General features: G+C 38.7%; 1 protein-coding gene across 1 annotated transcript in view; it reads left to right on the top strand.

Annotated features, from left to right (window-relative positions):
- Positions 1–12,931, top strand: part of AGMO (alkylglycerol monooxygenase) — a 241,059-nt gene that overhangs the window by 26,791 nt on the left and 201,337 nt on the right. The gene's annotated exons all lie outside the window — the stretch shown is intronic.

The raw sequence follows: 12,931 nt of genomic DNA, 5'->3' as shown, positions 1-12,931 counted from the left end.
TGTGCAATTGAGACTTTATTCTTTTTAAAATTATAACAAATTTCCGTGAACTTGTGCGCATTTACAATAAAACTGAGCATAGCTAAAATAGACTAGAGATCCGTGTATATTTTCACCACAAAAATTCTCCATCCTTCTTATTTCTAGAAAGAGACTATTTGTGAAACCCTTGTGATACCCAACTTTACCCAATATCTATAGTCTTCAATTAACATAAATTCCCTAAGATTGACATTATGCCAAAGGGGAGAGATGGCTCATGGTAGGTTCATTTACAGTGTTGTGTATAAAAAATACAGCTACTATAAAACTGCCCCAAAGACCAAGAATATAGCTACTATAAAACTGTTCACTATGTATCAAAATAGAATTATTATAATACTGCTCCTATGTACAAGAATATAACTACTATAATACTGCTCCTATGTACAAGAATATAACTACTATAATACTGCTCCTATGTACAAGAATATAACTACTATAATACTGCCTCCTATGTACAAGAATATAACTACTATAATACTGCTCCTATGTACAAGAATATAACTACTATAATACTGTCTCCTATGTACAAGACTATAACTACTATAATACTGCTCCTATGTACAAGAATATAACTACTATAATACTGCCTCCTATGTACAAGAATATAACTACTATAATACTGTCTCCTATGTACAAGACTATAACTACTATAATACTGCTCCTATGTACAAGAATATAACTACTATAATACTGCCTCCTATGTACAGGAATATAACTATTATAACACTGCCTCCTATGTACAAGAATATAACTACTATAATACTGCTCCTATGTACAAGAATATAACTACTATAATACTGCTCCTATGTACAAGTATATAACTACTATAATACTGCTCCTATATACAAGAATATAACTACTATAATACTGCCTCCTATATACAAGAATATAATACTATAATACTGCTCCTATGTAGAAGAATATACAGTCAGGTCCATAAATATTGGGACATCGACACAATTCTAACATTTTTGGCTCTATACACCACCACAATGGATTTAAAATGAAACAAACAAGATGTGCTTTAACTGCAGACTGTCAGCTTTAATTTGAGGTATTTACATCCAAATCAGGTGAACGGTGCAGGAATTACAACAGTTTGCATATGTGCCTCCCACTTGTTAAGGGACCAAAAGTAATGGGACAGAATAATATTAATACATCAAACTTTCACTTTTTAATACTTGGTTGCAAATCCTTTGCAGTCAATTACAGCCTGAAGTCTGGAACGCATAGACATCAACAGACGCTGGGTCTCATCCGTGGTGATGCTCTGCCAGGCCTCTACTGCAACTGTCTTCAGTTCCTGCTTGTTCTTGGGGCATTTTCCCTTCAGTTTTGTTTTCAGCAAGTGAAATGCAGCTCAATCGGATTCAGGTCAGGTGATTGACTTGGCCAATGCATAATATTCCACTTCTTTCCCTTCAAAAACTCTTTGGTTGCTTTTGCAGTATGCTTTGGGTCATTGTCCATCTGCACTGTGAAGCACCGTCCAATGAGTTCTGAAGCATTTGGCTGAATATGAGCAGATAATATTGCCCGAAACACTTCAGAATCCATCCTGCTGCTTTTGTCAGCAGTCACATCATCAATAAATACAAGAGAACCAGTTCCATTGGCAGCCATACATGCCCATGCCATGACACTACCACCACCATGCTTCACTGATGAGGTGGTATGCTTAGGATCATGAGCAGTTGCTTTCCTTCTCCATGCTCTTCTCTTCCCATCACTCTGGTACAGGTTGATCTTGGTCTCATCTGTCCATAGGATGTTGTTCCAGAACTGTGAAGGCTTTTTTAGATGTCGTTTGGCAAACTCTAATCTGGCCTTCCTGTTTTTGAGGCTCACCAATGGTTTACAGCTTGTGGTGAACCCTCTGTATTCACTCTGGTGAAGTCTTCTCTTGATTGTTGACTTTGACACACATACACCTACCTCCTGGAGAGTGTTCTTGATCTGGCCAACTGTTGTGAAAGGTGTTTTCTTTGCCAGGGAAAGAATTCTTCAGTCATCCACCACAGTTGTTTTCCGTGGTCTTCCGGGTCTTTTGGTGTTGCGGAGCTCACCGGTGCGTTCCTTCTTTTTAAGAATGTTCCAAACAGTTGTTTTGGCCATGTCTAATGTTTTTGCTATCTCTCTGATGGGTTTGTTGTGTTTTTTCAGCCTAATGATGGCTTGCTTCACTGATAGTGACAGCTCTTTGGATCTCATCTTGAGAGTTGACAGCAACAGATTCCAGATGCAAATAGCACACTTGAAATGAACTCTGGACCTTTTATCTGCTCATTGTAATTGGGATAATGAGGGAATAACACACACCGGGCCATGGAACAGCTGAGAAGCCGATTGTCCCATTACTTTTGATCCTTTAACAAGTGGGAGGCACATATGCAAACTGTTGTAATTCCTACACCATTCACCTGATTTGGATGTAAATGCCCTCAAATTAAAGCTGACAGTCTGCAGGTAAAGCACATCTTGTTCATTTCATTTCAAATCCATTGTGGTGGTGTATAGAGCCAAAAATTTCAGAATTGTGTCGATGTCCCAATATTTATGAACCTGACTGTAACTACTGTAATACTGCTCCTATGTACAAGAATAGAACTACTATAATACTGCTCCCTATGTATAAGAATGTAACTACTATAATACTGCCTCCTATGTACAAGAATAAAACTACTATATTACTGCTCATATGTACAAGAATATAACTACTATAATACTGCCTCCTATGTACAAGAATATAATTACTATAATACTGCTCCTATGTACAAGAATATAACTACTATAATACTGCCTCCTATGTACATGAATATAACTTTTATAATACTGCTCCTATGTACAAGAATATAACTACTATAATACTGCTCCTATGTACAAGAATATAATTACTATAATACTGCTCCTATGTACAAGAATATAATTACTATAATACTGCTCCTATGTACAAGAATATAACTACTATAATACTGCCTGGTCTCTCCAGTTTGTCTTTGGATCTGTTCAGGTTCTGTCTGAATTCTGACCTAGTTCATTATGTCATTACCTTGTGTCTTTTCCATGGATGTGTATGTAGTCTGTTTACCTGGCCTTGTCTGGTTGAGTCTGTGTTTGCCTTGGATTCATATACTCTGCCAGATTGTTCTCCTCCTGTTTCTGTCTGTGTGCTCTGACTGTGTCTCTGGTGCTTTGCACTGTAGTCAATGACCCCATGTGTCAGCTGCCAACTACTCCAAATACGTAAGCAGCGGTCCGGCCGACAGCGTAGTGTACAGTAACGCTCAGTCAGTCACGCTCCTGCCAGCTTCATTAATGAAGTGGGAGGAGCATGACCGAGTGAGTGAAGTCACGCGCCGACCAGACCGCTGCTTTGATAGTGAGTACTGTTAAAGAAGAAAGCAGAGCCATTGCTGGAGCATTACATAAAAAGATTTTACATATAAAGACTGCTGTGAGCGGGGCCCGATGTAATGGAGTACAGTGACTGCACCGGCTCCGCCGCCAGTGAAACAGCAGTTGCCGGCCTCCAGCCCCTCCTCCCTCCCCACTGAAACATCGCAGGCCGTGCTGTGCAGCATGGCTGCCGGCGATGTATCAGTGTCAGACATTTAAAAAAACGCACCATTCGCTTTATAAGACGCATTGCCATTTTCCCAAAACTTTTGGGGGAGGTGTGTCTTATAAAGCGAAAAATACGTTAACTACTATAATACTGCTCCTATGTACAAGAATATAACTACTATAATACTGCTCCTATGTACAAGAATATAACTACTTTAATACAGCCTCCTATGTACAAGAATATAACTACTATAATACTGCTCCTATGTACAAGAATATAACTACTATAATACTGCCTCCTATGTACAAGAATATAACTACTATAATACTGCTCTTATGTACAAGAATATAACTACTATAATACTGCTCCTATGTACAAGAATATAACTACTATAATACTGCTCCTATGTACAAGAATATAACTACTATAATACTGCTCCTATGTACAAGAATATAACTACTTTAATACAGCCTCCTATGTACAAGAATATAACTACTATAATACTGCTCCTATGTACAAGAATATAACTACTATAATACTGCTCTTATGTACAAGAATATAACTACTATAATACTGCTCCTATGTACAAGAATATAACTACTATAATACTGCTCCTATGTACAAGAATATAACTACTATAATACTGCTCCTATGTACAAGAATATAACTACTATAATACTGCCTCCTATGTACAAGAATATAACTACTATAATACTGCCTCCTATGTACAAGAATATAACTACTATAATACTGCTCCTATGTACAAGAATATAACTACTATAATACTGCTCTTATGTACAAGAATATAACTAATATAATACTGCTCCTATGTACAAGAATATAACTACTATAATACTGCTCCTATGGACAAGAATATAACTACTATAATACTGCCTCCTATGTACAAGAATATAACTACTATAATACCGCCTCCTATGTACAAGAATATAACTACTATAATACTGCTCTTATGTACAGGAATATAACTACTATAATACTGCTCCTATGTACAACAATATAACTACTATAATACTGCTCCTATGTACAACAATATAACTACTATAATACTGCTCCTATGTACAAGAATATAACTACTATAATACTGCTCTTATGTACAAGAATATAACTACTATAATACTGCTCCTATGTACAAGAATATAACTACTAAAATACTGCTCCTATATACAAGAATATAACTACTATAATACTGCTCTTATGTACAAGAATATAACTACTATAATACTGCCTCCTATGTTCAAGAATATAACTACTATAATACTGCCTCCTATGTATAAGAATATAACTACTATAATACTGCTCCTATGTACAAGAATATAACTACTATAATACTGCCTCCTCTGTACAAGAATATAACTACTATAATACCGCCCCCTATGTACAAGAATATAACTACTATAATACTGCTCCTATGTACAAGAATATAACTACTATAATACTGCTCCTATGTACAACAATATAACTACTATAATACTGCTCCTATGTACAAGAATATAACTACTATAATACTGCTCTTATGTACAAGTATATAACTACTATAATACTGCTCCTATGTACAAGAATATAACTACTAAAATACTGCTCCTATATACAAGAATATAACTACTATAATACTGCTCTTATGTACAAGAATATAACTACTATAATACTGCCTCCTATGTTCAAGAATATAACTACTATAATACTGCCTCCTATGTATAAGAATATAACTACTATAATACTGCTCCTATGTACAAGAATATAACTACTATAATACTGCCTCCTCTGTACAAGAATATAACTACTATAATACCGCCCCCTATGTACAAGAATATAACTACTATAATACTGCTCCTATGTACAAGAATATAACTACTATAATACTGCCTCCTATGTACAAGAATATAACTACTATAATACTGCCTCCTATGTACAGGAATATAACTACTATAATACTGCTCCTTTGTACAAGAATATAATTACTATAATACTGCTCCTATGTATAAGAATATAACTACTATAATACTGTTCCTATATACAAGAATATAACTACTATAATACTGCCTCCTATGTACAGGAATATAACTACTATAATACTGCTCCTTTGTACAAGAATATAACTACTATAATACTGCCTCCTATGTAGAAGATTATAACTACTATAACACCATTTTGCACTGAACCATGTGAAAGGATGTTCAAAAACCTGTTACAAAGCTTATACAGTTCATAAGTGTTTTATAGGCTCATTCCTAGCATCACCAGCAGCATATATTTTGCTGCATACGCTGCACAATTGCACTTTTTCGTCTCCAAGATCCAGCTACAATTTATCTAATGTATACAATTGTGCATCAATACCAGCATATAGTGTGGTCACAGCCATGGAATATTTAATCCCTTCTACCCCAGAGGTTTTTTTGTTTTTACGTTTTCGTTTCATGCTCCTTGCCTACATAGAGCCATAACTTTTTTATTTTTCCATTCAAATAGCTGTATGAGGGCTTTTTTTGTGGGACTTTTATTTTTTTTTACGACATTAAATGTGTGATAAAATTGACCAGTTACTTTTATTCTACAGGTCATTACGAATCTGGTGATACCTTATATGTATAGTGTTTTTTGCATTTTGTGATGAAATAATAAGAGTTGGAAAAAAATAGTTTGGGGGCTCATTTTTTCGGGGTGATTGAATGATCATATGTTCAAGTCCCCTAGAGGGGGGCTAAAAATAACGTTTTTAGAACTATAAAAAAAAACACTAAAAATTCCCCCTTTCACCATTTTGTAAATTAAAAGAAACAAACAAATAAATAAACGTAATTGGCATCGCCACATCGGAAAATGTCCAAACTATTAAAATAGAAAAGCATTTATACCCTGCGATGAACGCCATACAGACCCTTACTCATGACATAAGTCTGTACAGGACACAGTAAACATACATAGCCTGACGGGGCCAATCTTTATTTTTCATTGATACTATTCTGGCGTGTGCATGACCTTTTTGATCACTTTTTATTAAATTTTTTTGTAGAAAATGAAGCGACCAAAAACGACAAATCGGCCATTTTGAAGCTTTTTTCCGTTTCACAGATATAGCGTTTTTGCATATGCCGATACCCATGATGTGTATTTTTTTATTTATTTTTTTAGTTCTTTTATTTTTATTTTAGGGAAGGGAGTGTGATTTAAATTTTTATGTTTTTTTATTTTAAAAAAACTTTATTTTTTTAAATTTATTTTACACTTTTTTATAGTTCCCATATTAAACTATAACATTAGATGACTATTCTCATAGACCGCAATGTATTAGCAGTGGAGTCTATGAGAAAATGACTAGTTTTCTATGGAGCCCTTTTACTGGCAAGGGCTCTATAGAAAACACTGTGCAGCAGCTTCCTGTCATTCACTCATGAAGGGGTTAATTAGCCCTGTATTTATAACAAAAAAAACTGCTGCAATTTTTCTACCATTTTTAAGTGAGTATTGCAACGACTGTCTAAAAAGGACAGGATTTTTGCATGCTTGTTCAGAACAAACCTCAGTTTCTTTCAGAGAACACGTGTTTATTTAAACAATTTTTGCAATGATTTTTAATTTTAAAAAGCATAAGACATTGAGGGTGCATTGTGTACACTCTATTTATTAACACAGTCAACCTTGCATTTACCAATACCTATGTATGTCAGTGTCCCTCAGACAGTATTTGCTATTGCTTTCTTTGTGTTAACAAGTTTGGTGGGGGGGAGGAGAGAGAGAGTAAAAATTAATTTAGGATTGGTTAACCACAGGAGACCACAGAGTGTATTATACCATTTTATTAGGACTATTTTGTTTTTGTTTGATTTGTTTCAGGTAGAATCAATTCAGAAACAAATAAAAAATTTTGATGGATTTTTTAAAATGGGACCTTAAATGACTTTCAAAAATATTTGCTCATCTCCAGATTTCACACTTACATACTTTACATATCAGTCCTGAAAACTTCCCGACTTGTTAATACAAATTTGCCTAATTCCACCCTTTTGTGTCCCGTTTGAAGGACTCTCTTGCAAAACTGGGAGTGTTGCTAAGTATGACATTTTGCCTAATGGTTTTACGCAGAGATATCTTGAGCTTTGCTGCTGCGTTCCACAGTCTCCCCGTTACATACATTGGATGCATCTGCTACTTTGTAACTGTCTGTGGTAATATGATACAGTAGCCTGCGAATGAGGAGAACGTATCTTTTTCTACGGTCCCTTAGGTCGTGGGTAAAATGAATTATGAGTTTGATTAAGTGTCCAGATGGGACAAAGCCACAAATGTTCTGTAATATGATAATTTATCACACATTTGTTATATTTTTATTTTCTTTTTTATGTTTTTTTTTTTAAAAGTTAAAGGGGTAGTCCGCTTTCTACAATTCCTGCTTGACAATAAACTGATCACAAAGTGTCCACCTGCTGGGATCCCCAGCGATCAGATATGATCTGTAGGAGAACCTGGCAGTAAGTGTTCAGTTTCCCTGCAGCGCCACCACAGGGGAAATGAAGCATTACACATTTCCAATGGAAATCAATGGTCTGTCTTTGTAACGCACAGGACAGGTCCTCAAGGTCCTCCAGGTTCAACCTTTTTAAAGGGATGGTTTGTTATCAGCAAATAAATGTTACACTTTCTGCATGAATTCCTCATAGTTTTGAAGATCTCTGTTTGCAGTCATTGAATATACCAATGGATGAAAACTCATCTGCGCAGCTTTACCGCACAGCTATCAGAACCGTGCCTTGTAACGAGCCATACACCTGTGTGTCTGTCACATCACCAGGACAGTGTATAGAATGAACACCTCTAATGAACGACAGCAAGCAGAGATCTTGGCAATAGAGTCTCCATAGACTTTCCCCTGTTTACAGATACCAGATCTGTCAGTGTGGAATCCAACATGCCAGATCCTTTTCTACTCAGTCCATTGAAAAAGGCGTCTGGTAGTGGCTTCCTCCCCTTATGTTAGTTAGGACACCATGCATGGTCAGCTAAGTCGAGCATGCATGTGTATAGAGGGGGTTTGGGAGAGAAAACTGTCGGCTAATCAAAGGTTCAGAACTAAGAATAGGAAAGTAAAGGGTTAAACTGGCTAAATCAAAGGTTTAAAGCAATGATCACCATTCTGTGGTTCTCCTGGTTGGAAGATCCAGCTGTCACTCAGAACAGAGGAGCCACTGTGGACGGCTTCACTGCACCTCACTGTGAAGCTCTTGGGCAGAACTAAAGTTAATATTCACACTACTCCTGATGAGGAAAGCTCCACAAAAGGTATGTTTGCTCTGCTCTTCACCAGCCCCTCCCTAGCAATGTCAGCAGTATGTCATGGTCAAAACTGCTGACAGACTCCCATTAAACAGTGGGTCAGAATTAGATGAGCAAATCAATTTATTAGAGCCGAAATTCGACCCAAGTGGGCTGCTCTCAGTGTGAGAAATCCCCCCTCCCCTCTCCCACAATGAGATTTGGGAAGCCATTTCTATGGTATGACAGCTGGGATCCTCGTACTATATTAAATTCCATTAGGCCCTGGCTTTAGTAAATCGTTGCAGTTCTCAGTAGAAGTGATTGAATGATCTTATGTTCAAGCCCCCCTAGAGGGGGCTAAAATTAAAGTTTTTAAAACTATTAAAAAAAGAAAAAACAACACCAAAAAATCCCCCTTTCACCATTTTGTAAATTAAAAATAAAGAAACAAAAACAAATAAACATAATTGGCATCGCCACATCGGAAAATGTCTAAACTATTAAAATAGAAAAGCATTTATACCCTGCGATGAACGCCATACAGACCCTTACTCATGACACAAGTTTGTACAGGACACAGTAAACATACATAGCCTGAAGGAGCCAAATAATTATATGTATATAATAAAAACTAGTACATTAATAATGCAAAATAAAATCACCCGGTTTGTTTAGGCCATGAGGAGCGCAGGCGCACCCCTAGAGACCACATATGAAGCTGCCCTTATGACGCAGCCGGGCAGATTTCACTTGTGGCAGATCCATATATAAACTGGGTGATACCATCTGATGAACGCCATAACAAAAAAAAAAAAATACTGAATCACAGATTTTTGATTGCTTCACCTTCCAAAGAAGTTGACTAAAAGGTGATCAAAACGTCACACATACATCAATTGGGTATCAATAAAAAAACTACAGCCCCGCAAAAAATGTCCTTACGCAGCTCCATAGACAGAAACATAAAAAAAGTATGGTTGTCAGAATATGGTGATGCGAAAAAAAAATAAATTCTAATTAAAATTTTTTTTTTTTAAAGGTATTAAAACATATTGAAAACTGTATACATTTGAAATCGCTGTGATTGTGCTGAGCTGCAGAATAAGGCTATGACTGCATGTGTTTTGCGGTCCGCAAATTACGGATCCGCAAAAAATAACGGATGATGTCCGTATGGCATCTGTTTTTTTTTTTTGCGGATCCATTGTATATGCCTATCCTTGTCCGTTAAATGGACAAGAATAGGACATGCTCTATTTTTTTTGCAGAATGGAATTACGGACAACGGACGTGGAAAACATACGGTTGACTATCCGCACTTTTTAACAGCTCAATAGAAATTAATGGGTCCTCATCCTATCCGCCAAAAAAACAAAACGGAACGGACGCGGAAACAAAATACGTTCGTGTGCATGAGGCCTGAAGAAAATGTGTCATTCCTGGTGCATGGAGAATGCTACAAACACAAAAAAACGTAAAATTATGGCAAAAATTGCTTTTGTTTTTTATCTATTCCGGCCCATTTCTCATTTTCTTCCAGCTTCCCAATATTTCAAATATAATATTGAACGGAGCCACAAGAAATGACAACTTGTGCTGCATTAAAAAAAAAGCCCTTGAAAAGCTAGAACTTACGACTTTTCGGAAGGTGGGGAGGAAAAAGCAAAAACGCAAAAAAATAAAAAATGTAAGGGGTTAACATAAGAAGTGCAGTAAGTTTAAAGGGCTTCTGTCACCCCACTAAAGTGATATTTTTTTTTGGGCTAGTTAAATTACTTATATTGCGATATATGAAAATATAATTGTGTTACTTACTTTGATTCAGCAGTTTCTTCTAAAAACGAAGTTTTATAATATGTAAATTAGGTCTCTACCAGCAAGTAGGGCGTCTACTTGCTGGTAGCAGCTGCAGAAAACCGCCCCCTAGTCGTGTTGATTGACAGGGCCAGCCGCGATCTCCTCCTCCGGCCAGCCCTGTCGGCATTTCAAAAATCGCGCGCCTGTGTTCATTCGGCGCAGGCGCTCTGAAATGAGGAGGCTCGCCTCCTCAGAACTCCCTCAGTGCACCTGCGCCGATGACATCACCGAAATAGAAGACGTCATCGGCGCAGGCGCACTGAGGGAGTGCTGAGGAGGCGAGCCTCCTCATCTCAGAGCAGCTGCTACCAGCAAGTAGCCGCCCTACTTGCTGGTAGAGACCGAATTTACATATCATAAAACTTTGTTTTTAGAAGAAACTGCTGAATCAAAGTAAGTAAGAGCATTATATTTTCATATATCGCAATATAACTAATTTAACTAGCCCAAAAAAAAAAAATCACTTTAGTGGGGTGACAGAAGCCCTTTAACCGCCTCCGGACCGCCTAACGCAGGATCGCGTTCCGGAGGCGGCAGCCCTGCGCACAGTCACGCATATACGCGTCATCTTGCGAGACGCGAGATTTCCTGTCAACGCGTGCACACAGGCGCGCGCGTTCACAGGATCGGAAGGTAAGCGAGTGGATCTTCAGCCTGCCAGCGGCGATCGTTCGCTGGCAGGCTGGAGATGTGATTTTTTTTTAACCCCTAACAGGTAAATTAGACGCTGTTTTGATAACAGCGTCTAATAGACCTGCTACCTGGTCCTCTGGTGGTCCCTTTTGTTTGGATCGACCACCAGAGGACACAGGCAGCTCAGTAAAGTAGCACCAAACACCACTACACTACACCCCCCCTGTCACTTATTAACTCCTTATGAACCACTGATCACCCCTGATCACCCCATATAGACTCCCTGATCACCCCCCTGTTATTGATCACCCCCCTGTCATTGATCACCCCCTTGTAAAGCTCCATTCAGACGTCCGTATGATTTTTACGGATCCACTGATAGATGGATCGGATCCGCAAAACACATACGGACGTCTGAATGGAGCCTTACAGGGGGGTGATCAATGACGGGGGTGATCACCCCATATAGACTTCCTGATCACCCCCCTGTCATTGATCACCCCCCTGTCATTGATCACCCCCCTGTAAGGCTCCATTCAGACGTCCGTATGTTTTTTACGGATACACGGATACGTGGATCGGATCCGCAAAACACATACATACGTCTGAATGGAGCCTTACAGGGGGGTGATCACCCCATATAGACTCCCTGATCACCCCCTGTCATTGATCACCCCCCTGTAAGGCTCCATTCAGATGTCCGTATGTTTTTTACGGATACACGGATACGTGGATCGGATCCGCAAAACACATACGGACATCTGAATGGAGCCTTACATGGGTGTGATCAATGACAGGGGGGTGATCACCCCATATAGACTCCCTGATCACCCCCCTGTCATTGATTACCCCCCTGTCATTGATCACCCCCCTGTAAGGCTGCATTCAGATGTCCGTATGTTTTTTACGGATCCACGGAAACATGGATCGGATCCGCAAAACACATACGGACATCTGAATGGAGCCTTACAGGGGGGTGATCAATGACAGGGGGGTGATCACCCCATATAGACTCCCTGATCACCCCCCTGTCATTGATCACCCCCCTGTCATTGATCACCCCCCTGTAAGGCTGCATTCAGATGTCCGTATGTTTTTTACGGATCCACGGATACATGGATCGGATCCGCAAAACACATACGGACATCTGAATGGAGCCTTACAGGGGGGTGATCAATGACAGGGGGGTGATCACCCCAGATAGACTCCCTGATCAGCCCCTGTCATTGATCACCCCCCTGTCATTGATCACCCCCCCTGTAAGGCTGCATTCAGATGTCCGTATGTTTTTTATGGATCCACGGATACATGGATCGGATCCGCAAAACACATACGGACATCTGAATGGAGCCTTATAGGGGGGTGATCAATGACAGGGGGGTGATCACCCCATATAGACTCCCTGATCACCCCCTGTCATTGATCACCCCCCTGTCATTGATCACCCCCCTGTAAGGCTCCATTCAGATGTCCGTATGTTTTTTACGGATCCACGGATACATGGATCGGATCCGCAAAACACATACGGACATCTGAATGGAGCCTTATAGGGGG

This window comes from Bufo bufo, chromosome 5 (assembly GCF_905171765.1).
Source record: "Bufo bufo chromosome 5, aBufBuf1.1, whole genome shotgun sequence".
In the NCBI taxonomy this organism is placed as follows: domain Eukaryota; kingdom Metazoa; phylum Chordata; class Amphibia; order Anura; family Bufonidae; genus Bufo; species Bufo bufo.
The sequence above is the reverse complement of the archived record's forward strand: the minus strand, read 5'-3'. Positions and strand labels throughout refer to the sequence as shown.